Below are 27,843 nucleotides of genomic sequence, written 5' to 3' on the forward strand. Positions count from 1 at the left end.
TGTTCCTGATTTTTATTTCATTTCATAGTAAAGGTTTTGCAATGCAGATATATCTATCACTGCTATTTCTCCGCTACTGATACCACTATAATTATTATAGTTGGTACTTTTATTATTGTCCTTTATGTATATAGTGTGAATACATTCTTTACAAAGAGAGACATACACTCCATAAAACTACTATACCCTATAGGGACATTGCTAGAAATTCGGGGGTCTCAAAACAAAATTATAAAGGATTCACAGGGGGACTGTTCCTCTGGGGTCCCCCAATGTTTTAATGGGGGGGTACACACTCCCCTCGCTCACTGGCTCGAGTGCACGGCATTCTGGGGCTTCAAACGCCTTGCGAATCTCACAGCAGGGAATATTCTGTTCTGAGAGCTGCAGCTATAGAGAGAATTATGAACGTTGTTTCTTTACATTTTCTTGTAGACTTTTAAAGTAGATCATTTGATCAAAAATCTCACGAAATCTATTGTTTGAAGAGGTAACCCCAATTCTTTTGAATGAGGGGTTTCTTGTTTTGCTTGGATACTGGCTGGCCAAAATAATTTACAGGGTTTTATTTTGTAGAGCTTTCCCATGTCAAGGTTCCTGTGCTAGGGAATTTTATTGGGGTCATCCTGTCTCTGTGAATCCACTTAAAATGTCCTTTTGCTGTTTTATTAAACCAGCCTAATTGAAATCTTGTTTTGATGTTGTAGTCTAACATGGTATGTAAATAAATCAGTTTTGAAACAATATTATTAACTGCTAACCCGTATAACAGACAGTAGAAAACCTCTACTAATACCCTCAACTTTGCCTGATAGTTATTGCTGATTGACAGGATGAGAAGTCGGGGTTCTTCCCTGCAGGGAAATACACTTGGTGAGAGACTCACATATGTTTACCAGTGGGAGGTGTAGTGAACGAAGCGCCTGATTGGACAGGAGTCATATCCATCCAATCATGCGCTACGTTCAATAGACACCTTCAGCCTGATGCGTCTCCCTGGAACAGTCTGCGGAGACAGTCGCACACTGAAAACTCCACTCATTCGTTGCGTCCGATAGAGGTGCACAGAAAAATGAGTGGAGATTCCCTGCCGTAATAGGCTTAAATGTGCGCGTCCGAACTTCGAAGCAATGTTAGGCGGCACCTCGCTTCTGAATGAATCTCCCCCATCGTCTACAATATAAAAAGTACCACGTGACGTTAGCCTCAGCTGTACCACAAGAACACCTACAACCTCTGTGGGAACTTCTAACACACACACACACATATATATATATATATATATATATATATATATATATATATATATATATATGCACACACACACGTACATATATACACACATACATACACTGTGAATATTACAAGGTTCTGGATTATTGCACTGTCAGTTTCTTCCTTTTCTCATATAGTCTATTTAGGTTTGCAATAGTGAAAATTGAATATTTCCGGTTTCAAATAATGTGAGCGAGTTCTCTGTACAGCGCTGCGGAATTAGTGGCGCTATATAAATAAATGATGATGATGAAATGTGATTAAAAACAATCAATATTGCGAAACATGCAACGATGACCAGGAATGCAGTCGTTACTATGATATCATGATTTGTACTATATATTAGTGTGGCTTGTCCACGGAACTATAGAAAATAGAATTATTTTGAGAGGTATATAGAGGTATTTTACCATCAGACCCACGGATTACAGACAGATGCATGTTATGATCCTATTTCCTGACAATCTCTACCTGGGTCACCGTTGTCTTATAGATCAGCCATATACGGTGCCTCAGAGGTGTCACTGGTTTCTAGCTATTTGATAGGCTGGAATATTTGGCCAGCCCACAAAATGCCTGACAACTAACTCCCCCCCCCCCCCAAATCCCACTCTGCGTGTAATTCAAAACTTTAAGAACTTTCTGCTTTATTGAAACATTTTGCCAATTTAACAGACGCAGGAAAATGGGAGATAGAATAACCATTTAATAGGAGTTAACAATGTTATGGGAATGACTACAGTTAAAACTGTTTCAAACGATCCAGGGCTGTTCTGTGAGAGGAGAACATTCTATTCACAAGCTGTTCTTGAGAGGTAACAACACAGAACTCTTATTTTGGATCCGTTTGTCGATGATCTGTTCTCGTCTCTCACCATTAACTGTGGACTGCAAATAAACAGCAACTTCTCTTGGGAAAGGAGTTTATTGCAAATTGAAGTCTTTGGAAGATGTTTTTACAGTGTTGTTTTAGCAATTTATATTTGGTTCCTGTTTTATGGAGAGAGGATTTAAGATTATGTCCTACAGAGAGATGTCTGTTCACACTGGTCTAATATAGTCTTGTTATAAGTACTAAAGTCTAATATATATACATAATTAAAGAGGGTTAACAAAGTTTTCTCGTTCCTTGTTCGGACACAAAATTTAGAACCGAATATACCTGAACTTAGCAGATCCGAGTACAGTACCTTCGCGCTTTTTCGGATTCGAAAACGAGGCAAAACACCATTGTTACGTTGTTGGATCTCGGGATTTTTGGATTCCTTTTTAAGATCCAAAATAACGGTGGGTGGGAGGACGGGCGGGCCCAAGGACAATTCCATTTTGCACCGTTTTTCTTTTCTGCCACTGCTGTGTGCCAATGTGTCCTAGATGTGCTAGGAACTGCCGTGTGTTTGTGTCATTGCTCTGTCGCTTACCATCCAGCCAGGTCGCTGCAGTATTTGTCCGAAAGTGTATGAAAATAATATTGTGATCTGTGAGGTGGTCATAATTGACTGCAAATGACTTGAAATTAGTGTTATTGAGGTTAAGAATAATGTAGGAACACAAAAAAAGAGCAAAATTATGTGATTTTAGCCTATTTTAGGATTTTTTCTAAAAGATCCAAAACCAAAACACACGAGGGCGTTTTTGCCAAAACACGAAGCTAATCCAGATCCAAAACCAAAACCAGTTCACAAGGGTCAGTGAGCATCTCTAGCCAAAAATATTAGTGAAAGTTGCATGCACTAGATAATAAAGTTGACTGAAGGTGGAACGGCCCTTTAATGGTGATGCATTATAAAAACTGCAACGGACGGAAACCTTTTAACACTTTGCGAGTTTGTTTCCTGCCGCTCAGCAAGTTGCTGCCGTTCTCTCTGATGATAAGCAGAGGATTACCGTCCTGCTTTGAAGGGTTACCGGCTCCCCCCTGTTCTGCAGACCAAACACGGTTACATCAGCAGGTTATATGATGAAGGACAATCTGTATAAACACAAACACTTGTCTGATCTTCAGATGCAGGAAATTGGCTCTCTGAGCGTGGAATCCCCTAGTGGCTAAACAGGGAGCTGCGGGCCAGGAGCTGTCAATCACAGGCACTCTCCTTAACTAATTCACTGCCAGAGTCACAATAAAATAATCAAGACGTCATCTCTTGCGCTTTGTCCCTTTTCATTCTTTGGATGGGACATGGCTGTTTACTGACAGCGAGTTTGCCTTCAAGAGAAATTTACCAGGTGTTACGTTTCAGTATAAAACAAAACATTATTTACATTTAGGATAACAGACTAGTCTCAGTATGGGAAATGGTTAAAGAACGTGGCTTGGGAAGGTTGGGGTAAGTATGGCGGAGGGTAAAATATTGAAATTGTATAACACTTGTAATAGTTTATTAACTCTGAGGATGGTTGTCCATCAAAGATGGCTCTTATAGGGACACTAAACCTATAATACAAGTTCCCAGATATAAATGAGGTACTGATATTATCCACAAATATATTTGTAAAAGTTATCATACATGAGGGTATATTTATTGAACTGCAGGTTTGAAAAAGTGGAGATGTTGCCTATAGCAACCAATCAGATTCTAGCTGTCATTTTGTAGAATGCCCTAAATAAATGAGAGCTAGAATCTGATTGGTTGCTACAGGCAACATCTCCACTTTTTCAAACCCACAGTTTAGTAAATCTAGCCCATTGAGAGAACTTGTAACGTTTAACATCAAATTTACATTTGCTGTAGTTCAGTGCAAGATATTATTCTGATATCAGCCATTCTCTCATACGAAAAGCCTGACTAAAACACTCTTCTGTGAATTATTGACAGGATGTCAGCTGTGCGCAGAGAAAAATCTTCCCCCACGGTCAAAACTTTAACTGGGCTTTCCATTCCACTTTTTCATTTATCTTTATTTTTTTAGAAAATATTTTACAGAATGAATATTAGACATTTAAAAAACCCCTAAAAACAACTTTATTCAACGAATAAAGCACTTTTTTTTAATGATTTTCTGAGGTGACGATGACAGAAGAAATATTACGTGTACGACATGCAAAGGCGTTGGGAAACCGCCCGTACCGCCAGTCGCACTTACCACTGCCGATGGCAGCGTTATCACCGGTGTCCATTCTTTGTTATATAGTCCAACATAAAATAAATCAACACCTGTTTTGGATGTTGAAAGGACTTTTCATTCTTTAATAAATCGTCCCCTGTGTTGTTTAGCAGCGCTCCTCACAGTGACTGTAAGAGGGAATGCTCAGAGATCCTCTATGTGTATGAGGGTATCACTAAACAGCAGATTATTATAACTTTGTCTTTCTGGTTTTTTTTTTATGTACTTTCTGGATAATGTTTATTTCTGCACAAGAGACGCCATAACTGTATATTATAATAAAATCACATCCGCTCTTGCCGTACAGTTTTATTACATGTTCCTATTGAATTACTAACAGGGTGTTTGAGAGGACCCTTCTTGCAGTACCTGCCCCTTGTCTTCTGGGTGCATCTGATTTATATTACACCAGAGGAATGCTACAGATGTGGGTACATATTGCACGTTATTTTCACACCTGGGGGTGATAGATGAGGATACCGCACCCTGTACGGCACGTGGACAGCATTGGGTTACCGGCCTCTGGAAAGGATAAGTTTCATATCACCAGGCTCAAGGAGGCTGAATGAATTCAGGGTCCCTTTCATATGGTCAGAAATGTCGGCTCTTCTTGTCCTCAGTTATTGAATATCCGAAAGTTCAGCTCCAGAGCCAGGGACTCTCAATTTCCCTCCATTTGCTCCCCATGTGTGATTGACTTTAAAGGAAAAACGTTCCTGGCCACATCTGGATCTCTAAAGGAACGAAAGGGGGGGTTTGGGGGCAATAAGTCGAAATCGGAACCTTTTAACATGTGGTTTCCAGTCCTCTGTATCTGTCAGTCTTAACTCTGTCCAAAACTTCAAAACAGGGAGATATATAAAGAAACGCTGGAGCGAAGGAGCTCCGGGGCGAAGCCGAGAGGGTATCGCACACAGCCAAAATCCATTTGTGTGGTTCACATATTTTATCAATAAGGAAGTGCGGAGGAGCCAAGAGGGACGATGGAGCAGTGATTATAGACACAAACAAACAAGATCCCCGAGATGCATGCATTATTCTATTCCTGCGCTGAGCATGGGTCTACTGACACACAGCCTGCCCTAGAACATAGCTTAAGGCGAAAGAATCCACTTCTGTGGGATAGACATTATTTAATATACATTAATGATATTTTGCATATTTAGTACATGGATGGCACAGTGGTTAGTATTGCTGTCTGACAACGCTGGGGTCATGGGCTTCAATTTTGAACTTGGACCTTATCTGTGCGGAGATTGTATGTCCTCTCCTTGTTTGCGTGTGTTCCGGTTTCCTCCCATGCACCAAAGACATACTGATGGGTTAATTGGCTTCTTAGGAAATGAACCCTTGTATGTGTCCGTGTGATAGGGGATATAGATTGTAAGCTCCACCGATGTGAATGATTAAATATTCTCTGTTTAGCGCTGCATAATATGTAGGTATATAAATAATGGTTACTAAACCAAAAAAATAGGAGGTAGGCAACCTGTCGCTCTCTAACTGGTGTGGAACTACAAGTCGCAGCATGCCTAGTCAGAGCACAGCCCCAGCCCATGAGAAGTACAGATGCAAGCACTCATGAGAACAGATGTTGTACAAGGTCTTTATCAATAGGATATAATAAGTCACCCCCCAATATTAAACCTCCCCCCTCCCCAGGAGAAAACAAGTTAGAATAAGACACATTTTTAAAGTGCTCACCCCATTTTTATGTCCTTGTTCACAATATGTATCAGGACCGGGTGATTGATAATTTGATGTTAAACAGTAATTTCTGTACCTATACACTTTATGGAACAGCAAACATCATAGTCCTATAGAAGTATTATTAACTTGATAAATATTTAGTAAACCATAACAGTCACATAAGTGACCTATGTAAAACTTACCTTATTTGTCTGTATACTATACAATATAAAAGATAATATGGAAAAGCATTTTACACGTAAAACCGTTTTTAAAAAGGTGGAACCAACTTTCAGGCAACTTTAATTGACTGATTTTGAGCACACCCTCATACAACTTTTACTTAAAACTATTATTTATCGTTCTACTATTATTGCGTATTGTTCACTGAGATCTTCTATGGGTTATATATTCTATATAAAGGCTTCTGTGCAGACCACAAAAAGGAAGATGGAAAAATAAATTCAGGGACGTTGGCACAAAGCATTCACAAGGAGAGCCCCTTTATATAAAGCGAGAGCCAATTTATCAGGGTCGCAACTCATAGCGGGGTCACAAGCAGGCGACCGCTGTGAAACCGTTTTTACTGTAATATAATATTTAGAATAAAGTTGGTATTGAGAACACAATGAACAGAATCCTTGCTGTGTAGATTTCCATTAACTGATTACTGTTTTCAGTTATCATCCATGGACATTTTATACCAGTCATTCAGATTGTTACAAAGTTTCCCAACCCTTCCTCTCTTCTATTAGGACTAGAGATCATCATCATCATTTATTTATATAGTGCCAGCAAATTCTATAGCGCTGTACAATTGGGAACAAACATTAATAAAACAATACGCTCACTGACCCCCGTGAACTGGTTTTGGTTTTGGATCTGGATTAGCTTTGTGTTTTGGTTTTGGCAAAACCGCCCTCGTGTGTTTTGGTTTTGGATTTTTTTTAAAAAAATCCTAAAATATGCTAAAATCACATAATTTTGCTCTTTTCTTTGTTCCTATATTATTATTAACCTCAATAACGCTAATTTCAAGTCATTTGCAGTCAATTTTGACCACCTCACAGGTCACAATGTTATTTTCAGACAAAGACTACAGCGACCTGGCTGGATGGTAAGCGACAGAGCAATGACACAAACACGGCAGTTCCTGGCACATCTAGGAAACATTGGCACACAGCAGTGGCAGAAAAGAAAAGTGGTGCAAGATGGAATTGTCCTTGGGACCGACCTCCCTCCCTCACACCCACTGTTATGTTGGATCTTAAAAAGGAATCCAAAACTTGCGAGATCCGACGATGTAACAATGACGTTTTGCCTCGTTTTCAAATCCGAGGGTGCGCAACAGTACCGAGCCGCGGCTCGGTACTCGGATCTGCTAAGTTCAGGTATGTTCGGTTCTCAGGGAACCGACCCTGAGCATCTCTATTTAGGACTATAGAATGTACCCTGCTGAACATGCAAAGAGAATTTTATATTGTTTACATTGCACTTAGTTAGTTTAATTTCAGGTGAAGGGAAAATCTAAATGTTTATACTTAATATCTTAACACAAACAATATCTGATACTGTGTTAATAATAAAACTTTCACAGTAAGTAGTATTGTTGCTACTTTGTGCAGTTGATACTTTTTTGATGTTTTATAAAAATAACCATTTTATAACAGTGTGAAATACAGATTGTACTGAGCGTAGTCTCAGACTTTTTATCAGTGTCACTGCTGAATCCCTTACGGTAAGGCAATACGAACCTCAGAATAAAGGAAATATTAAAGGCAGCACGGGGGCTAAGTGGTTAGCACTTCTGCCTCACAGCACTGGGGTCATGCGCTCGATTCCTGACCATGGCCTTATCTGTGAGGAGTTTGTATGTTCTCCCTGTGTTTGCGCGGGTTTCCTCCGGGTGCTCCGGTTTCCTCCCACACTCCAAAAACATACTGGTAGGTTAATTAGCTGCTACCAAAATTGACCCTAGTCTATGTGTGTCTTTGTCTGTGTATGTGTGTGTGTGTGTGTGTGTGTGAATTTAGACTGTAAGCGCCAATGGGGCAGGGACTGATGTGAGCGAGTTCTCTGTACAGCTCTGCGGAATTAGTGGCGCTTTATAAATAAATGATGATGATGATGATGATGATGATGATGATGGCTGGACAAAGTAGAAAACATATTCATGAAAGACTTCAATTGAATAGTGCCCTTGTAGTTGTACTATAAAAAAAAAAATATTAATTTATGATGTGTTGTTGTATAGAATTAATTGGTTCAGCGAGAATGGGTGGCTAAGTGCAGGAAGATTCCTGCTTTGAATCCCACCATCCGCTCCTTGTAACAAGTCACACTGTCTACCTTTGTCCCAGCCAACAAAAATCCTTTTTAATTCTATCTTCCGGTCACTACATCTAGACATATCTTTTTTGGATATTCCATCCCACTCAAGTCATTGACTTGAGCTCTACTTATAAACAAAGTTCAACATAAACTTTGTATTGGCAATAGCAAAATAATAGCAGTGTACATAATATCATACAAACAAATCACAGTGTTCTAATTCTGGTATATAAAGTGCTGTTTGGTACATTTGCTGTGTACCCGCTTTCTGTTCCGGCAAAATGTGCGTCCTAGTTTATATTTTCATATTTCTGGAATAAATCTTCCTGTGTGGTTCAGCTGAAATTCTTTGCTGGAGAAGCATACAGTGGCTGCCATATGTTTATTTATAATACAAACAATTTGTTTTCTACATATTTTAGCTTGATTTTGCTTCGCTGCCAGTAAACATGACATGACGTAGAATCTGGAAGACTCTGATCTTTGGCTAGGGCAGGGTATAACGAAACGCTGCCTTTGCACATATGTCCAATAAAGAATAGCTTTAAAGAGATGTACGTAAACGTAGCATAATTGTTAGGTTATAAAAATGATTCTTTTTATAAGTGTTAATTGCACAAAGTGGCAATAATGTTACTGATGGCGAAAGTTTTATTATTAAACACAGTGCCAGATGTTTTCGTCAGTCGTACATAAGATACATTTAGGCTGGGTACACACTACAGAGTTTTCAGCCGGTTATCGGACCAATCACACGATAAACGACCGTCCGGCTATTCGTTATTATGTTTGGTTTAAGCCCTTTACAATACAGCAGATATAATATTCCATCCATTGTACAAAATGGAAAGAAAGTAGCAAAAAAGTGATTCTAAAATACACCCACAAAATCCTATACTATAAGATCAATGCAGAAAGCACCTATCAGCTGCAGAGGTCAATCCACAATCAGCCAATCAGAAGCGGCTAGCCAGTGCTGGCGACAGTGGTAATCGTCAGTGACAGGCGTATCTGCGTCTCCGGCGTGTCTGCCTCAGTCACAATTACGCAAACACAACCATACATGCACGGTGTTTTGTGACCCTTCCCTCCCCGTTCCGCTTCTTCAAACGTAAGGTATAGGAATGTAAGTTAATGAAAGTTGATAGTTTTACAATCAAAGCAGCAGGAGAAGCGACGGTATATCAGTCCACTTCGGCCAGTATATATATATATATATATACTGGACAGGTCATGTGACAAGTAAAGGGGGCGGCACTAAATTGAATAGCGGTGAGCGGGGCTTAATGACGCGATTGTGTCCGGGAGGTTGCCCACTCTACCGGGAGTTTTGGGAGTAGGCAAGTATGATATATATAAGTATTAAAATGCTAATAAAACGGTATAAACAAATATATGTATAAGTACTAAAATTCACCAGGGAACCGAGATCAAACAATAACAATGTGATTCAATAAATAAATAAAAACTCCAGAGACAGACTCCGTAGGAGAAAGTGGAGAAAGTTTCTCTGACTGTCGCGGATGTTTTTATGCACAAAAATGCACCTCCTGAAACATCTGACTTAGGCAAGGTTAAAAGTTGAGCGTGAATAAAGAAGCGAGAGGTAAGACCTATGCAGTTGTCCTTTGATAATATTTTCAGTAAAATATGAATGGATAATTGCACACAGTTGTATTTTGCTACCAAAATCTTTCGCAGATGTCTTGTGCATGTCTCCAAACATTCTTCCATATCAGGTCGGGCCATGCCCCTGGCCAGGGGTGGAATACTGAACATCCGGGCTTATAGTAAAATTTGGGGGAGGGTGCGGTGAAGCCGCCCCGGTCCCCAGGGCCCTCGGTTGGGTCTCTTTAGAGCACAGTGTGGGCCTCTTATGTGCATGCACAGACCCTCCACCTCATCCCCCCGGGCTTCATAGAGACCCCAACCTTACACTGTTACATATTCCGCCACTGCCCCTGATAAATCCACGCCCCTATGTCCTGTGGCCCCACCCCCAAGGAACGTTTTCCCCACTGGAAATGGGAACTGTCACTTTCCCAAGGCTGTTGAACAGTATACTTGTGTAGACAAGCCATGATATACCTCCCAACACTGATTACGATTCAGAACGCACTAACCCCACCCCCGATCCGCCCAAACCTGCTAGGTGAAAGTCCGCCCATTTCTGCAGAAGTTCTGCCCCTTTCGAGGTCCGCGACATGGGACTGTCCTGCCAAAATCGGGACAGTTGTGAGGTATGCGATGATAAGCTGCTGCAAAGTTATATAGTGTCACACCGACTTGTTAGTTGTTCAGTATAAGGTGCTCTTCATATTTAGGCGTGTTTTTTAAATTCCTCCTGGATGCATTAGAGCACAGGACATATGTACGAACTGAGCGATGACACAACACAAGTAGGAGGAGCCCGTTTATGAAGTACATACAGAGAGACAGACGGACTGGTCAACGCACAGCAGATGCTTCTTGACTTTTACGAAACACACTATAATAAGAAGATTTGAAACAAAATATACACTTTTATCTCTTGCTTTAGGGACATCGGAAATGTATTTAAATATAATTATTCATATGCATATTTCGGAGTTCTCACTATTTCCCTAAATATAGGTAATTCCATTATTAAAAGGCATCTTGGGGCACTCACAAATATTTAGGGAAAAGTTTCCATTCCTTGACAAGTCTAGCGATGTTTGAGATTGCTTGCATTTACTATGCAGCTGGGGCCAGTTATTGGTCTCTGGTATCAGCAATTCCATTGTAATGTTGGAAATAATGCATTTTATATAGTATACGTATTTTAGGTTGTAAGAATATAATTCTATACAATATCTATGTGTTCAATGATTTTGACAGAGCAAAAGCAAAGGGTGATCAGGTCGCTTTATCCAAGTTTCCTTTGTGTCAATCAAGTTTCAAGGGCTCACTAATGGTGGATGTCCTGTAAAATAATGCCCAGAGCCCGTCCTGTAGGGTCCTGTCACTGACAGGAAGTTTGGCATGCATAGGAACAAATTCTTCCCCCAAAAAAGTATTATCTCTAATTTCAGTTGTGATATGTTTAGGTTTAGAGGGCATATTTCAGTACAGTACAGCGATAACAGAAAAAAGTTAATGGAAAAAAAGTGTATTTTGCTATGTAGTATGATGTGTGTTATGAAGGTGTTGCCCATAGCAACCAATCAAATTCTAGCTAACATTTAGTACATTCTTAAAAATGACAAATAGAATCTGATTGGTTGCTATGGGCAACACCTCCACTTTTCCTTTTTAGAATGTTTGATAATTCTACTCCTTAATGGACTATGGGGGACTGGGTGGAGCTATATACTATAATGAATTAGGAATATTGCTCTGTATTAGTGTATTCTCACAGCGAGGATTGCCAAAATATTCATAGTCTATGTGAATGTATACCCCATATATGTCTACAAATCCTAAATAAAGCGTATTGCTAGAAATGGCAGATCTATATTAGTTTATATTATACATTTGGGGTCTACAGGGGTTATTTTGGGCACTAGTAATACCCCTAACCCACCTTTAAGCTTCTCTATCTAATGTGTGTTATAATGAATAAGGAAAAAAGTGAATTGACCTATATTGAATTGCGTTGTGTACAATGCCTAAACAAATAACCCATTCAACGCCCATCGTAATTCAGAATGTAGGGACCCTATTATGCTACATTTAGACCCCATTTGAACCGTAGGGGGGAATTCAGTTCTGCCGCGACTAACGTGGTGCTAAATCTAATACCATTAACACGGTATTAACGGTAATTACGCACACTATTACCGTAATATCAGTAATTGTGTGCAGGCTGCGTTACTTTCAGCAGTAACCCGCCAATTGAATTTCCCCCCTTAGAGTCTGATCTTAGAAAAGTCAAGAGCAGGCAAACTGTGAAAAGGAAAATAATATTATGCAAAAATTATGCAGTACATAAAAACAGTATACAAGTAAATTTTTCCAATTTATACAGCTATCTGCAAAAGAACAAAAAGTCAACATGTTTGAGGTCTGGTTAAGTTGAGCTAACTCCATATTTTCTGTTTCCCTTTATATTTATCTAGTGCAAATATTAAAAGATGACTGTATAAAATATTCTTATTAAAGGACATGATGTTGAGGGTGCTAGAAAGTCTGCTTGCATACCTCACCATTTAGTACAGTACCATTGTTTACCATCTCTTCCCTAGAATGCTTTCATGTCTTCCTAGGTCTCTCTTCTCAATCTTCTTGAGGTGTGATAATCCTCTAACAAAACAGTACTGGTGTATCGCCTGGTTGCAAGGGATATGTGTGACGTAGAATATAATGATTTGGGGGTGTGGTGAATATATGACAGAGAACAGCTAGTAGGTGTCAGCCACAACCCCTGAACTTTGCTCTTGGTTTGTGTACAGCCTTTTCAGAGGGTTTAGTTTTACTGAATCAACTTACAATGCTAAAACTAAATTCAGTAGTGAAATAAAGCTGCCAGCAACTTCCTGTATTGTGACATTATGCCCCTGTTTTGCAGAATTTGATTTATTATTACAGAATAACACTTTTATTTGTACTGTACATTGGTGTCAGCGGTGGGATGAGCTCTGTTTGCTCAAGACCTTGGGCAGACATGAATAGCCATGGGCAGATTTGACCATGATTTCAGTAACAATGCACCTGATTGTGCTGATTCTATTTGCTTTTTTTGTCAGGGAGGTGGATTTTAATATAGTGGCTGAGATTGTGTATAATTGGAGTGTTTCCTGTACATCAGGAGTCCACAGAGATGGAAACGCTGAGCAGATTGGATACCACTTCGAAGATTGCGGTCATCAGCTGTCGCCCATTAATTTCAATGAGACATCTTTTGAACAAGGCAGCTGAATTGTACAGATTAATATACAAAAAAAATTAGGCGAGAAATCTGCATATAGTTTCAATAACTGTCTCCGTGGAACGACCCTGAAAATGCTAAATTAATTATTTCATTGTGCACAATTCCTGTAATTGTGGTGAGATCTCTTGGCAAAATATTGTCACGTGCACAATCACTTATCACAGTTACATTTATACATAGCAATGTATGGATTATGTGACCTACAGAATTATGATAAAATAGATGGCAGTTAGGGCTTTTCAAGTAGGAATACTGATATTTAATATACTTTTATACCAGAACTATGTAGAACTTAACGGCTAACAACCCCTTGTGCAAATATGAACGATGGCCTCAGTAATATCCCCCCATTACTTAGAACACCTGACACACACACAAAACACACCTCTGTTACACTAACGAAAGTCTTCTGCCTTTCATAATCTACCCCAAGTGGGGGTAAAAGACAGGGATAGCAGGTAGTAGTAATAAGCAAGGACAGCACGTGGCTATAGCAGGCAGTGACATTGGGAAGTAATTTCTGGCAGTAAAATTATTAATGAAATAATTTTCCAGCTCAAAGCGCATGTGCAGAGGGATCATGTGATCCATCCCTGTCACATGACAACTGTTCGCTCTTCACACTGCACCAGTGACGGATCCAGGGGGGGAGGTGATTGAGGTGATCGCACCCCTGGCAGGGTCTTGTTCGGCAGATATTGTGCAGCCGTAGGCAGCCTTAGGTGTCAAAAAAGGGTTGGGGCCTAAATCGCCCCCCCCTAAATCGCCCCGGGTAGAACTATTTTCTAGATCCGCCCCTGCACTGCACAGTAGGGTTCTCTGTGCACATGCCCAATTTTTCGATTGGTGCATGCGCACATGGATTCAAAGCAGGAAACCAGATCACAATCAAGACCGCAAGTGTAAATGTAAGTGTTACACTTCACAGGAACAGCCGTTTTTCGGAACGGCTGTTCCTGTGGAGATTTTTTTATAAAAATATGAGAAACAGTTCAATCCTTATCAATGCGATAAGGATTGAAAACTATTTTTCATTTTTTGCGGTGGTTGATAAATGTGCCCCAATGCATTTATTACTAACACATATGCACCTCCTATTTTTTCGAAAGAGAAAATGTAACATAAAAGTCTGACCTACTATCACTCCCTTCATTAACAGCAACCTTTACATTTTTCTACCCAAATACTTTTCAGTCAGGACTCGTTAATGTCTTAAATAAGTCATTAAAATTTGCAAACTTGGCCCCCTCTTATCGCTCTAAGCCAGGCCCCGCCAACCTGTTGCTCTCCAGGTGTTGTGAAACTACAAGTCCTAGCATGCTTTGCCAGTAGAGGACGTTGGGACTTGTAGATTCACAACACCTAGAGAGCCACAGGTTGTCCAGACCTGCTCTAAGCCATGTGCATTCTTATCTAGAACAAGGGGCTAAATAGGACCATGATGTCTCAAAATGAACAAATGATGGTTAACGACAGTAAACTGTGACTAATTCAATAGTTTAAGCACAAAGCAACCAGGTCTGTTTCAAGAACCAGATGACTGTAAATCATCGGAATAATTTTTGGATAAAGATATGCGCTTTCATAAATGTTTATGGACCATAAAATGCCTGAATACCATTTTAAGCTACTTATGTTTGTTCTGATATGAAGAATCATGTCTATTATTCCTGGGATTCAGCCACGTTCAACATCTGTAAAGTTCAGACACGTGACGAAAAAGATTTCGTTTTAACCCATTGGTGGCCCGAAATTTCTCCGGCACCTGTGCGGTTAAACGTATGACTTTTATTTTATGTTAGAAAGGGCAATTTAAATGTTGGAGAAGTGAGGTGACTGCTGTTAATCTAGTTCTAGAATCTTATCTAAACCAGCATTCAGGGAGAACTCTCTGCGATTCCAGGTTGTGCAGGGAAAAATTCCAGGGCCAGGATATCAGATGGAATCGCTGCTGATTGCAGAGTGAGGACATAACTCACACGTCACTAGACAGCCCAGGCTGAAAGCTGCCAGAAATTCATGTGTCCAGAATGGAGATAGGTCTGGAACATCTCTAGGAATTCATGTTAGGAAAAAGAAAAGCAACGTTTGCAGGCGCTTGGGGCATTGCTTTCAACCAAAAACTAACAAACTGCTGTGTTGCTGAAAGGTTCTAATACTGAGCAACCACTTCCTCACTGCCCTAATAGTATTTGTATGTTTGGATTTGTAGTGCTACAAACATACGCTGCTTATCAGAGTGAGGCACATACCGGTATTAGTGATGCCTACAGTTAATATTTTTGGGGGGAGACTGTTGAATTAGGCATCATTTTTCCCGGCTCTTGCTGTAGATTGTGATTCTGATGGGCAATTACTCTGTTTTATCAGTATTTATTATTACTTATATAGCACCATTGTATTAAGCAGCGCTGTACAAAGGATGTGTAGTCATTCATCATCATGACTTGTCCCATTGGAGCTTACAGTCTAAATTCTCTCCCATACAAAGACAGGAAAGGAACACTAGGCTACGGGCGCCACAACAGCTGCGTACACTAGGCTACGGGCGCCACAACAGCTGGGTACACTAGGCTACGGGCGCCACAACAGCTGGGTACACTAGGCTACGGGCGCCACACCGGCTGGGTACACTAGGCTACGGGCGCCACAACAGCTGCGTACACTAGGCTACGGGCGCCACAACAGCTGCGTACACTAGGCTACGGGCGCCACAACAGCTGGGTACACTAGGCTACGGGCGCCACACCGGCTGGGTACACTAGGCTACGGGCGCCACACCGGCTGGGTACACTAGGCTACGGGCGCCACACCGGCTGGGTACACTAGGCTACGGGCGCCACACCGGCTGGGTACACTAGGCTACGGGCCCCACAACAGCTGGGTACACTAGGCTACCAACACCACAACAGTGTGATACACTAGGCTACCAACACCACAACAGTGTGATACATTAGGCTACCAACACCACAACAGTGTGATACACTAGGCTACGGACGCCACACCGGCTGGGTACACTAGGCTACGGGCGCCACAACAGCTGGGTACACTAGGCTATGGGCGCCACAACAGCTGGGTACACTAGGCTACGGGCGCCACAACAGCTGGGTACACTAGGCTACCAACACCACAACAGTGTGATACACTAGGCTACGAACGCCACACAAGCTGCGTACACTAGGCTACCAACACCACAACAGTGGGGTACACTAGGCAACCAACAGCGGGATACACTAGGCTAAGAACGCCACACCGGCTGGGTACACTAGGCTACCAACACCACAACAGCTGGGTACACTAGTTTACCAACACCACACCGGCTGGGCACACTAGGCTACCAATACCACAACAGCCTGTATACACAACTACAAACACTACAAAGCTATAAAGCTCCCAATTACCCATCAGATGATATAACGCTGTATTAAAGAAGAACCCCATCCACATTCAATTTACACAGGAGGCCTCCTCCCCTCATTTGGCAGAAACACAGGTGCCCCTTACTGTCCAGTCAGCTGTACTCGATACTCACATCATATTATGGTGAATAGATTTTGTGGTGTATCAGCAACCAGTAACGTAGGGGAATGAGGCAACGTGGTTAGAATGGGATGGGGAGAGCATCTTACCAATGTTTTTTTTTAAAAAAAAAAAGTAGATGACATATTCCATAGAGCATTATATCTTATAGCCAAACAGAGTGACAATTTGGACAATGTATGGCAAGAAATGCATTTGACAGTGGCACCATATTTATACAAATCTATTCATACCAGGTGGGTAGATGGTCTTCCCAGCTATTGGGGAGTTGTTCCCCAGCAACTGGGTTACCTAAGCTTTCTAATTAATTATTCTTATTAAAGCAGAAATCCCATGAAAAAAATCAGGTGTGTTTTTATAACATAAATCACTGTGTCCGGCTATAAAACAAATGTTGGTGTTTGCTCATTTCTCTTGTTTGTTTTATTCAGGTTGCCATTAATGATTTATGATTCTGGACTACCATGGCAACCACAGTCACATGGCACATGATGTAGAGAGCAGAGAGGCTTTGGAACGGCCCTCTGAGCTCTGTCTGCACTGTAGCATCTCCTTCTTCCCCCCTTCTGCTATCACATGACATTCTGAGAGCTGTGAACTTGTGTCTGTGTAGTAGACTTGACATGGTTTGTGTCTGGCAGCCATACTTGTTGAAATAAGATATAATGATTTGTAGGAGGATAGCTAAGAAAAATCAGATGCATGTTTAAAAAAAGGTACTGAGCTTGCTATTTAAATGTACAAAAAAAAAAAATCTATGGGAGACTGCTGCTTTAAATAAAAATTCACAATGATGCATCGGTGCTACATATTGAAGTGTATGTGTGAGCAATGACCTCTGTTATGTCAGGCGGAGGTAGGAAGGCTACACAAGGTCCTCATCCCTCTTAGTCTTGGAGCGGCTGTTGGCACAGAGAGAGACACAAACACCTATAATCTCAGCCCAGAGAGAACTGATAAAAGTAGAGTTAAAGAGCGGCTTCATAAAATCTGACTTCTCTCTTACCCCAAACCACAGAGCGCTGCCAAAGAAAATATCATGAATTTTTATTTTGCCAGAGATAAAAGGGATTTTCCCGTCACTTCTAATACTCTCCGGAGCTGGATTTTAGCAGCCCCAACCTTGTACATACAGTAGCCACATCATCACCTCCTCACACAGGGAAATGACTGCGTTAATAAACCCGATCTAAGCAGCCTGTAACTCCATCACTGCCCAGACTGCGGTGTGAATGTGTGAATCAGATATTGCTATAGAACCATCTCTGCCGCCATGTGCTCAGTACACACTCAGCTTTTACCCATGTACTATAAAGTGGACAACACCAGAAAGTAATTCCCTTTGCTGTATGTGCAGTAATTTGAAGGCGAGCTTAAGTCATAGTTGCCAAGGGGCAACTATGAGGGGCTCTGTGAGGGGGCGGGGCTCTGTGAAATGCGTCATTTTGGCCCCGCCCCCTGTGATGCAATGATGTCAGAGGGATCATGTGATTTTAACATAGGGGGGCAAAATTATGCGATTCCCGGAGAATCGCATCATGGAGGCTTCAAATCTTCCCACTTGACTAGGAAGTGGGCAGATGCAGGAGAATTGCCAGCTCTCCCGGGAGACCTACTCGGAATTTCGGGAGTCTTCTGGGTATTCCGGGAGAGTTGGCAAGTATGACTTCAGTACGCTGCCATCTCCATTCACTGAATCTGATACTGTCCTCTTTTTTCAATAAATTGTAACTTGTAAGGCTCAGAAAATCAGAATTAGGGTTCAGGCCTAGGCCAATATGATTGTAGTGACAAACTCGTCCTTAATTTAAAATCCAGCTTCATTCCCCCCCCCTTCCGCACCAGCACCGCAGAACAGCTGATATATGAGTCAAGTTTTGGAATATTTTTCAGTAAAGTACCATCTCTCTCTTGCACGCGTTTTCGATACTCCGCTCTACTTGGCTTTTTAAACAGGTCACAACAATCTTTGTCAGTTTTCGTTAAAATCAGAAATATATACTGGAGGCCTGAATGAGTACTACTGAGAGTGAAGGTGGAGGGTGGGGGAGTCCCATACAGGGGGTTTTATTATTTATATTACACTGTAAAGATACGGGGTGTCATCATCATCTGCATTTATTTTTATATCAGATTTGGTAATAGGTAAGCCTCCTATAGAGCTCCAAATGCGTATGCATTTCACTGCGCACTGTACCCAACGCGGCAAAGTGTATTTTTAAGGGCAGCTGATGCTCTTGTCCAACTCTAAATGAGAGCCATATTGGCCGGCTCTTGGAATGTCTGCACTGAAATATTGGGTGTCTGGCCAGTTCGGAAAAGTGGTGGACAGAGAAACTTTGGATGGAACACTGGGGAGAATCCTGGAGAGCGGCAGCCATTTTCTTGTAGCACACCTTTTCCTGCTGGAGAGCAACAGACATTTTCTTGTGGCACAGGTGTTACAATTTCCCCAAAATGATTTTTCAATGTAGACAAGTGCAATTTGGGTTGGTCAGTTTGTCCAAAACGTGCTGTATCAGGCACCTGACATCAGAATTAGTGCAATTTATGTGTCCGTCTGTGTGTACAAATCGTTCACTGGTTCCGTTGTTGAACTCTTGTAAACAGTCGGAGCCCTGCGCTTAACCTGAATTTAGTGGGTTGCGATTGTACAAACTCACTGCTTTTATACGTCACTTTTTCTCTATGTTTAATTAAAAGTCCATAAAGCAGATTTGGGTACAAAGGTGATTGGTGACATTATTACCTACTCATTCTATGAAACAGCAGAAAGATAAATTAAACTCTGCTTCGTGTGATATTGTTGCAGAAAGAATTTGAGGGTAGCTTTATCAAACCTGCAAAAAGGAAAAGTGGAGGTGTTGCCCATAGCAGCCAATCAGATTCTATCTATCATTTATCTACTACATTCTAGAACATGATAGTTAGAATCTGATTGGTTGCTATGGGTAACACCTCCACTTTTCCTATTTTTAGAAGGTTTGATAAATCTACCGCTTTGTGGCTAAACCACAATGGAATTTAGGGGATCTCTGATTAAGCCCCCATCTCCAACAGCAGTAGATTTTGTGAAACAAAACAAACAAGCAAAGCCTAACTAGATGGGCCGTAAAAAATGTTTTTTTAAAAAAAACTGAGGTTATGATCCCAATGAATGTAGATTATTACAAATTTAAAAGATGACTGCTGTCCTGGTTTCCTCTTGTTGTGACGGGAGTTGCACTATCTTAGAAGTATCGCCCTACTCGCAGTCTCACAATGAGATATTTACGCATCCTGCTGCTGTCCGCTGGCATCCTGGCCCCCCCCAGGACGCCACAAGTCCGTCTCCCTCTTACGACCAAACTGCAAGAAATTTACTGCATGAGAGAGACCAAGCAGCCGTTCTGCATATTATTTACCAGACATTGCATTGTTGTGACGTGAGTGTCGTTCCCTATCTGGGAAGTAATTTGACATAACTATTAATGAGAGACTACTGACATAATTTGTTTTTCCAATTTCTCTTGCTCTGTATATTCCAGATGTATTTAATGATAGCAATACAGCCATAAGCGAAGCCAGGACTGGAGATGGTGTGTAGAAAGGAGGCCGTTCTACTTCTGTATATATATGATTGTTACTCACTTTAGAACTCGGTTGAGGGAGCAGAAGGGCCACACATCAGCGAGAAGGGCCACACATCAGCGAGAAGGGAATCATATCAGTTACTGCCTATTGCTTATTTTGCAGAACAGTACAATTGTGTTGGAAATATAAATAATTGTATCTACCATCAAGAAAAGATCTTAAATTATGACGCTATATTTTTTATCAATGAACCCTAACCTACCTTCATCATTCGTTTAGAGAATCTAGTAATTACATGTAGTTTCTCCACTCAGCGCAGGCAAATATATTATGGTCTTTAAGTAACACAAGTGTTTATGAAGTTTAGTTATATATTTCACAAAATACACAAAAACCTCTGTCTTACTGTTGGACTAGAGGTAGGCACAACAGTAGCTGTCAAAACGTAATATAATTATAACATTTTAACAATGGTCAAACCCTTTAAAATATTCTAAGGAACGTTTATGTTTGAGTCACTAAAAAAATAAATAAATAAAAGTCAATTGAGTGACTGAAAATAAAACAAATATGAATTACCCTCTGAATCGGACCATTGGAGATTTGCTTGTACTCAGATTCAGGGGTATTTGAGTCGCTAACACGGTTATTTTGCAGTACATACCTATAACCAAAAGCAATCAGATGGATGTTTGTTATTTTCTGACAATCATTGTAATTATAAAAACAAACACCAGCTCGGTTGTTATGATTTGCAAAGCATACCGTTTGCCATAAACAAACTTCCACTTCTTCTGAGTCTGCGATAATAATATCCTTTACGTATATAGCGCCAACATACTCTGCAGCGCTGTACAATATTATTCAGTTACCTTTATTCCTGCAAACAAGTGAACACACACTGAGGCCAATTTTGTAAGTCCCTGGACCTTGGGAGGAAATTTACGCAGACAGGGGGGCAATGTACGTACACCGTACGGATAGCACCCTGGTCAGAATCCAACACGGGACCCGGCACTGCGAGACAGCAATGCTAACCAAAGCTTTAACTTTCAGTAAACTAACCTCCCCAGGTCACGTGAGAACTAGGCAGAAGATACGATTACACATACATGCCAACTCTCCCGTAGTGTCCGGGAGACTCACGAAATCCGGGTAGGGCTCCTGGATTGCCGGGAAAGCAGGCAAGTCTCCCACATTTTGCAATTTCCTACCAAAATGACGCGATTCACTGTGAATCGCGTAATTTTGGCTAGCAATTTGCAAGATGCAGTAGACTTGCCTGTTCTCACGGGAATCCAGGAGACCTACCCAGATTTCGGTCCCCACCCCCCACGGCAAAATTCCTTTTGTGGGGCGGAGCCAAAATGATGAGATTGCCACCCTCTCACCCTCCAGCGACGCCCCCTGTCCGGGCTCTCTATTTAAAAGTTGGCGAGTATACCTCTATATTTTGGCTTTTGAACACACAGGCTAGGTGAGGATCTGTCACCACGTTGGCCTTATCTGCTCTGAGATACCTTTTTCATTGGGCTCTTTTATGACCTGTGAGAGGAACCAGTTACCTTTGGCGTTTCCCGAAGTCTGCCTGTCTCTCTGTAGAATTCAAAGTCTCTGCTATCGGCCAGGAAGGGCCTCAAAGAGCAGAGTTATGGCCTAGCTAACAGGTTATCACAGAGAGGTGCCCCTGCTTCAGCTCACCCCTGTCATTATGCTCTTTGAGGTTAATGCTCTCCTCTCAGACCCCTACGTACAGCTGCTGCAAAGCTGCACCACCAGCAGCTAAAATATTCTCTTAAAGGGGAACTACCCCCATAAGGAAAATCCCCCTCATTTACCTGTAAATAACATAAGGATTCTTCATTCTTATTGAAAAGTAAGTATGAATATAGCCGAAATAGATCTTTATTAAACTGTTTCGCAATAATTTATCCTGTGACAGCGTTATCTTATAACTAGGGACAGTCACAGTCTTTTAAAATGCTTTACTATAAAGAGGGTGCCTCAATTTCACTTTGAGATTACGCATAATGGGAGTTGGACTTACAGCAATTTTTTGGGCCTATTAGACGCATTTTTGTTCATCAAAGATTTGCGTCAAGTTACTCCAGGGGGTAAATGTATCAAGGTACCAGTTTCCGGCAGGTTTGAAAAGTGGAGATGTTACCTATAGCAACCAATCAGATTCTAGCTGTTATTTATTTTGTACATTCTACAAAATGACAGCTAGAATCTGATTGGTTGCTATAGGCAACATCTCCACTTTTCAAACCTGCCGGAAACTCGCAGCTTCATACATTTACTCACTGAAGAGGAGGAACAGGGGCGGGCAAGTCTAAGCTAAGTATAGTAAGTGTAATGTAATTAGATGTGGATGCATTTCCAGATGCATATCTGTTGCTGCAATGATAATCGATGAGGCCTGGTGTAAAGATACATGATTATAATGATGATAATCTGCAGCGCTATCTAGCCATTTCTGATTGGCCAACTGCATATTGACCTCTCCAGCTGATAGTCCTTATTTCATCAGCGCCACAGCTACATTATATCAAGTCATGATTGTCTTTTAGCATTACTTATTTCATCATCATCAGCTATTTATATAGCGCCACTAATTCCGCAGCGCTGTAAAGAGAACTCGCTCACATTAGTCCCTGCCCCATTAGAGCTTACAGTCTAAATCCCCTAACATACACACACACAGACCGAGAGAGACGAAGGTCAATTTAATAACAGCCAATTAACCTACTAGTATGTTTTTGGAGTGTGGGAGGAAACCGGAGCACCTGGAGGAAACCCACGCAAACACGGGGAGAACATACAGACTCCACACAGATAAGGCCATAGTCAGGAATCAAACTTATAACCCCAGTGCTGCGAGGCAGAACTGCTAACCACTGAGCCATTGTGCTGCCCAATTTCCTTTGGACTACTGCAGTAAAATAAAGATTCCCAATTGATTAAAGGGGTAAACAAAAGATGTGGAGGTGTTATATGGGAAATACGACTTTCGCATTTATTAATAATTGTCAAGACGCTATTCTCACTTGCGTATGTGACTCGTCATCACATTGTTCTATTGTGTACAAATAGAGTAAGATGACTTTTGCATTCACTACTAAAATTGTTAAACCGCATCTTTACTCTATAGTAAGGCAAAGTATACACACTTATACCCCTACGCATCTCGTGGAACGTCCTGCTCAACACATACATGTAAGTAGGCTTTTTTCTTGCGTACGTTTGTTGTGCACATGCTTCCAAGTCTACATCAGGCCCAATGTAAGCTAAACAATTAAACTAAGGATAGTTAACATTAGGTTATTCCTCTGTAATTATCTCATGTATTCAAGCCTTAGATTCAGCCTTAAAAATGTAAGCCAGGTCGCTTATATCCGTTTAATCTAGAGATGCTCACTGACCCCCGTGAACTGGTTTTGGTTTTGGATCTGGATTAGCTTTGTGTTTTGGTTTTGGCAAAATCGCCCTCGTGTGTTTTGGTTTTAGATTTTTTAGAAAAAAATCCTAAAATCACATAATTTTGCTCTTTTTTTGTTCCTACATTATTATTAACCTCAATAACACTAATTTCAAGTCATTTTCAGTGAATTTTGACCACCTCAGAGATCACAATATTATTTTCATACACTTTCGGACAAATACTGCAGCGACCTGGCTGGATGGTAAGCGACAGAGCAATGACACAAACACACAGCAGTTTCTAGCACATCTAGGAAACATTGGCACACAGCAGTGGCAGAAAAGAAAAATGGGGGTCTGCCCTCCCTCCCACCGACCGTTATGTTGAATCTTAAAAAGGAATCCAAAACTCGCGACATCCGAGATCCAATGATGTAACGATGTCGTTTTGCCTCGTTTTCAAATCCAAAAAAGCACGAGAGCCGGCTCGATACTCAGATCTACTAAGTTCGGGTATGTTCGGTTCTCGGGGAACCGAGCCTGATCATCTCTTTAGTTTATTCATCACATTTTTCTAGTTAACCTTATGAGCAGAAGTAAACGTTTGTAAATTACAATGTCGCATCTCTTACTATAGATAAAGTCTTAGAACTTTCTTTTTAAACAACCTGACGAGCTCCTGCCTCATATATTTCGGTGTCGGTGACTACGGAGACAGCAGAGATAAATAAGAGGTAGATTCAACAAGGAACAAATATTTTGCATAATGATACAGCACACGAGACTGAATTTTATTACAACAGCTTGTTCTGTTTTATCTGCGCTAAGACCTCACCTCCAGCAATAATAGAATAAACTCTGAGAGATAACTACAGACAGGTCCCCCCAGCACTAACGGGATTATATAAATCCTTACAGGCTCCACACATCAATACATCTTCCTTCATTCTGATAGTTGTGGCTGCAATGAATCAGTGCCACCAGATGAGCTGACGATCTAATGTGCCGCTGTGGGCCCAGAAAGATAAAATGGCTTTCAGAGGTCACACAAAAGTTAAAGTTTCCAAAGCTCAGTTCTAAATCCTCCAGCTCAGGGCGCATTTGATTTTCGGTGAACTTTGCACCTCCTGCACATCCAACAAGTGTGGGAGTAGAGGAGAGGTACTGACAGAGAACGAAAATTGCTTGAACATAAGGGGTCCGATTAATCAGGGCACGCGTTCAGCGAAGCCCCGTTTAATATTATATGTGTGTAGATCGGCTTTGCGCGCTCCCGAATTCATACGTGCGCTGTTGAAATCGGGGACAGGTCTGCTGTGATCTACTACACAAGACGCTGCAAAATACGTCCAATACCCGTGTGGAATATAAATTGGCAAAAGAATGCACAGGAAAAAAATTTAATTATTTTTACCTGTTAATTTAGGCATTATTAATATTACAGTTACACTAGTACTCAGGACTTACACCAGCACCGTAGCTGGAGCAAGAGATACGACAGAAAAACAAGTAAGTCTACGATGCCCAGAGCTGGATTCGGACGTGGCTGTGAGCGCTTTAGTTTGGCGCGTCCCTGCTGTACATTAATTATGGCAAAACGCCCCTCCCCCATCCCATTCACTCCCAGAATCTATAGGCTTTTAGTAAGTGTCCTTTGCATTCAACGACTTAGCAGACAGGGCTGTGTTCATGGACGTATCTCCCGGTTCTGGGACGATATGCTCACAAAATCGACAGATATCTGTCTTGATGATTCGTCTCAAGATGTTTTCACATAACCGCTAAAAAAGCATCTTAAAATACAGGTTCACTGTAATAAATATAAAATGCTATACCTTCTTAGGCACCAGATGATACGATCGCTTTGTCAGGTCATGTTGGGGGTGTAGTGTCCTATGTCTGTATACAGTGTCATAGAATTGTATTATGATCATGTTCAGTGGTCAGGTCATGTTGGGGGTGTAGTGCCCTATGTCTGTATACAGTGTAATAGAATTGTATTATGATCATGTCCAGTGGTCAGGTCATGTTGGGGGTGTAGTGCCCTATGTCTGTATACAGTGTAATAGAACTGTATTATGATCATGTCCAGTGGTCAGGTCATGTTGGGGGTGTAGTGTCTTATGTCTGTATAGAGTGTAATAGAATTGTATTATGATCATGTTCAGTGGTCAGGTCATGTTGGGGGTGTAGTGTCCTATGTCTGTATACAGTGTAATAGAATTGTATTATGATCATGTCCAGTGGTCAGGTCATGTTGGGGTGTAGTGTCCTATGTCTGTATACAGTGTAATAGAATTGTATTATGATCATGTCCAGTGGTCAGGTCATGTTGGGGCTGTAGTGTCCTATGTCTGTATAGAGTGTAATAGAATTGTATTATGATCATGTCTATTTGTCAGGTCATGTTGGGGGTGTAGTGTCCTATATCTGTATACAGTGTAATAGAATTGTATTATGATCATGTCTATTTGTCAGGTCATGTTGGGGGTGTAGTGTCCTATATCTGTATACAGTGTAATAGAATTGTATTATGATCATGTCCAGTGGTCAGGTCATGTTGGAGGTGTAGTGTCCTATGTCTGTATAGAGTGTAATTGAATTATATTATAATCATGTCCAATGGTCATGTTGAGGATTTAAGTGTTCTTTATCTGTAATAGAAGTGCATTGAAGACCTCAGTCATTAAGGAGAGCAAAGCATAAAAAAGAGTAACTTTGCACCTTGGCAAAACCATGTTGCATTGGAGGGGGATGTCAATTTATAATGTGGGGACATATTTATAGTTGGGGTAGGGCATGTGCTAGATTAACTTTAAATTTCAGTGTACATATAAAGCTATCAAGTATTTGTGTGCTACACAAGAAAACAAACAGTATTTTCCTTATGTGCAAACAATAACCTAATTTGCACCCCTTGCATTATACCATGGTTTGTCCAGGAGAACTCTTACTCCTTATTTGCTTTGCTCTCCTTAGTGACTCAGGCCCTGAGAATGTTGTTTTTGTTTTCAGTACCATCTTTCTTCTTGTAATACCCAATCTTCACCTCTCTCGCTCTGATCATCACAACTGACTGTCTCTCAGCTCTCTCCTGCCCCCTTCCCACTATTACATGCCCCTTGTGTTGTTTTATTTTGATATTAAGGTTAATATTATAGAGAACTGCGGTATAATCAGCCGCTACATAAGGTATAAAAGTAGCGGTAATATTTCAGTTACTGTACGAATCCTCTTGCTATATCCTTGCGGATTTAGTATCACAATAAAATATACTAAACCAAGTGGTAGCTCTACCCATGATGTCTGGATCACATAAATACACACACAATGGCTCCATTACAACAATCCTATATAATCATACAGGGTCCTAAACCAATGACAGATTATTGGTGATTTCATGACCTCAACTATTGTTACTGTTAACTTTACAGATAAAAAAAACTTCATCATCATCACCATTTATTTATATAGCACCACTAATTCCGCAGCGCTGTACAGAGAACTCACTCACATCAGTCCCTGTCCCATTGGAGCTTACAGTCTAAGGGCTAGATTTACTAAGCCGCGGGTTTGAAAAAGTGGGGATGTTGCCTATGGCAACCAATCAGATTCTAGCTTTCATTTAATTAGTACCTTCTAGAAAATGACAGCTAGAATCTGATTGGTTGCTATAGGCAACATCCCCACTTCTTCAAACCCGCAGCTTAGTAAATCTAGCCCTAAATGTCCTAACGCACACACACACACACACACACACACACACACACACACACACACACACACAGACTATGGTCAATTTGATAGCAGCCAATTATCCTACCAATATGTTTTTGGAGTGTGGGAGGAAACCGGAGCACCTGGAGGAAACCCACGCAAACACAGGGAGAACATACAAACTCCACACAGATAAGGCCATGGTTGGGAATTGAACTCATGACCCCAGTGCTGTGAAGCAGAAGTGCTAACAACTGAGCCACCGTGCTGCCCTATACTTTATGAGTAATACCACGGGG

The 27,843-nt window shown here is 41.1% G+C and overlaps 1 protein-coding gene across 2 annotated transcripts in view; it reads left to right on the forward strand.

Moving 5' to 3' along the window:
* Positions 1 to 27,843, forward strand: part of ALX4 (ALX homeobox 4) — a 143,623-nt gene that overhangs the window by 17,980 nt on the left and 97,800 nt on the right. The window lies entirely within an intron of this gene.

The sequence above is a fragment of the Mixophyes fleayi genome, chromosome 10 (genome assembly GCF_038048845.1).
Source record: "Mixophyes fleayi isolate aMixFle1 chromosome 10, aMixFle1.hap1, whole genome shotgun sequence".
In the NCBI taxonomy this organism is placed as follows: domain Eukaryota; kingdom Metazoa; phylum Chordata; class Amphibia; order Anura; family Limnodynastidae; genus Mixophyes; species Mixophyes fleayi.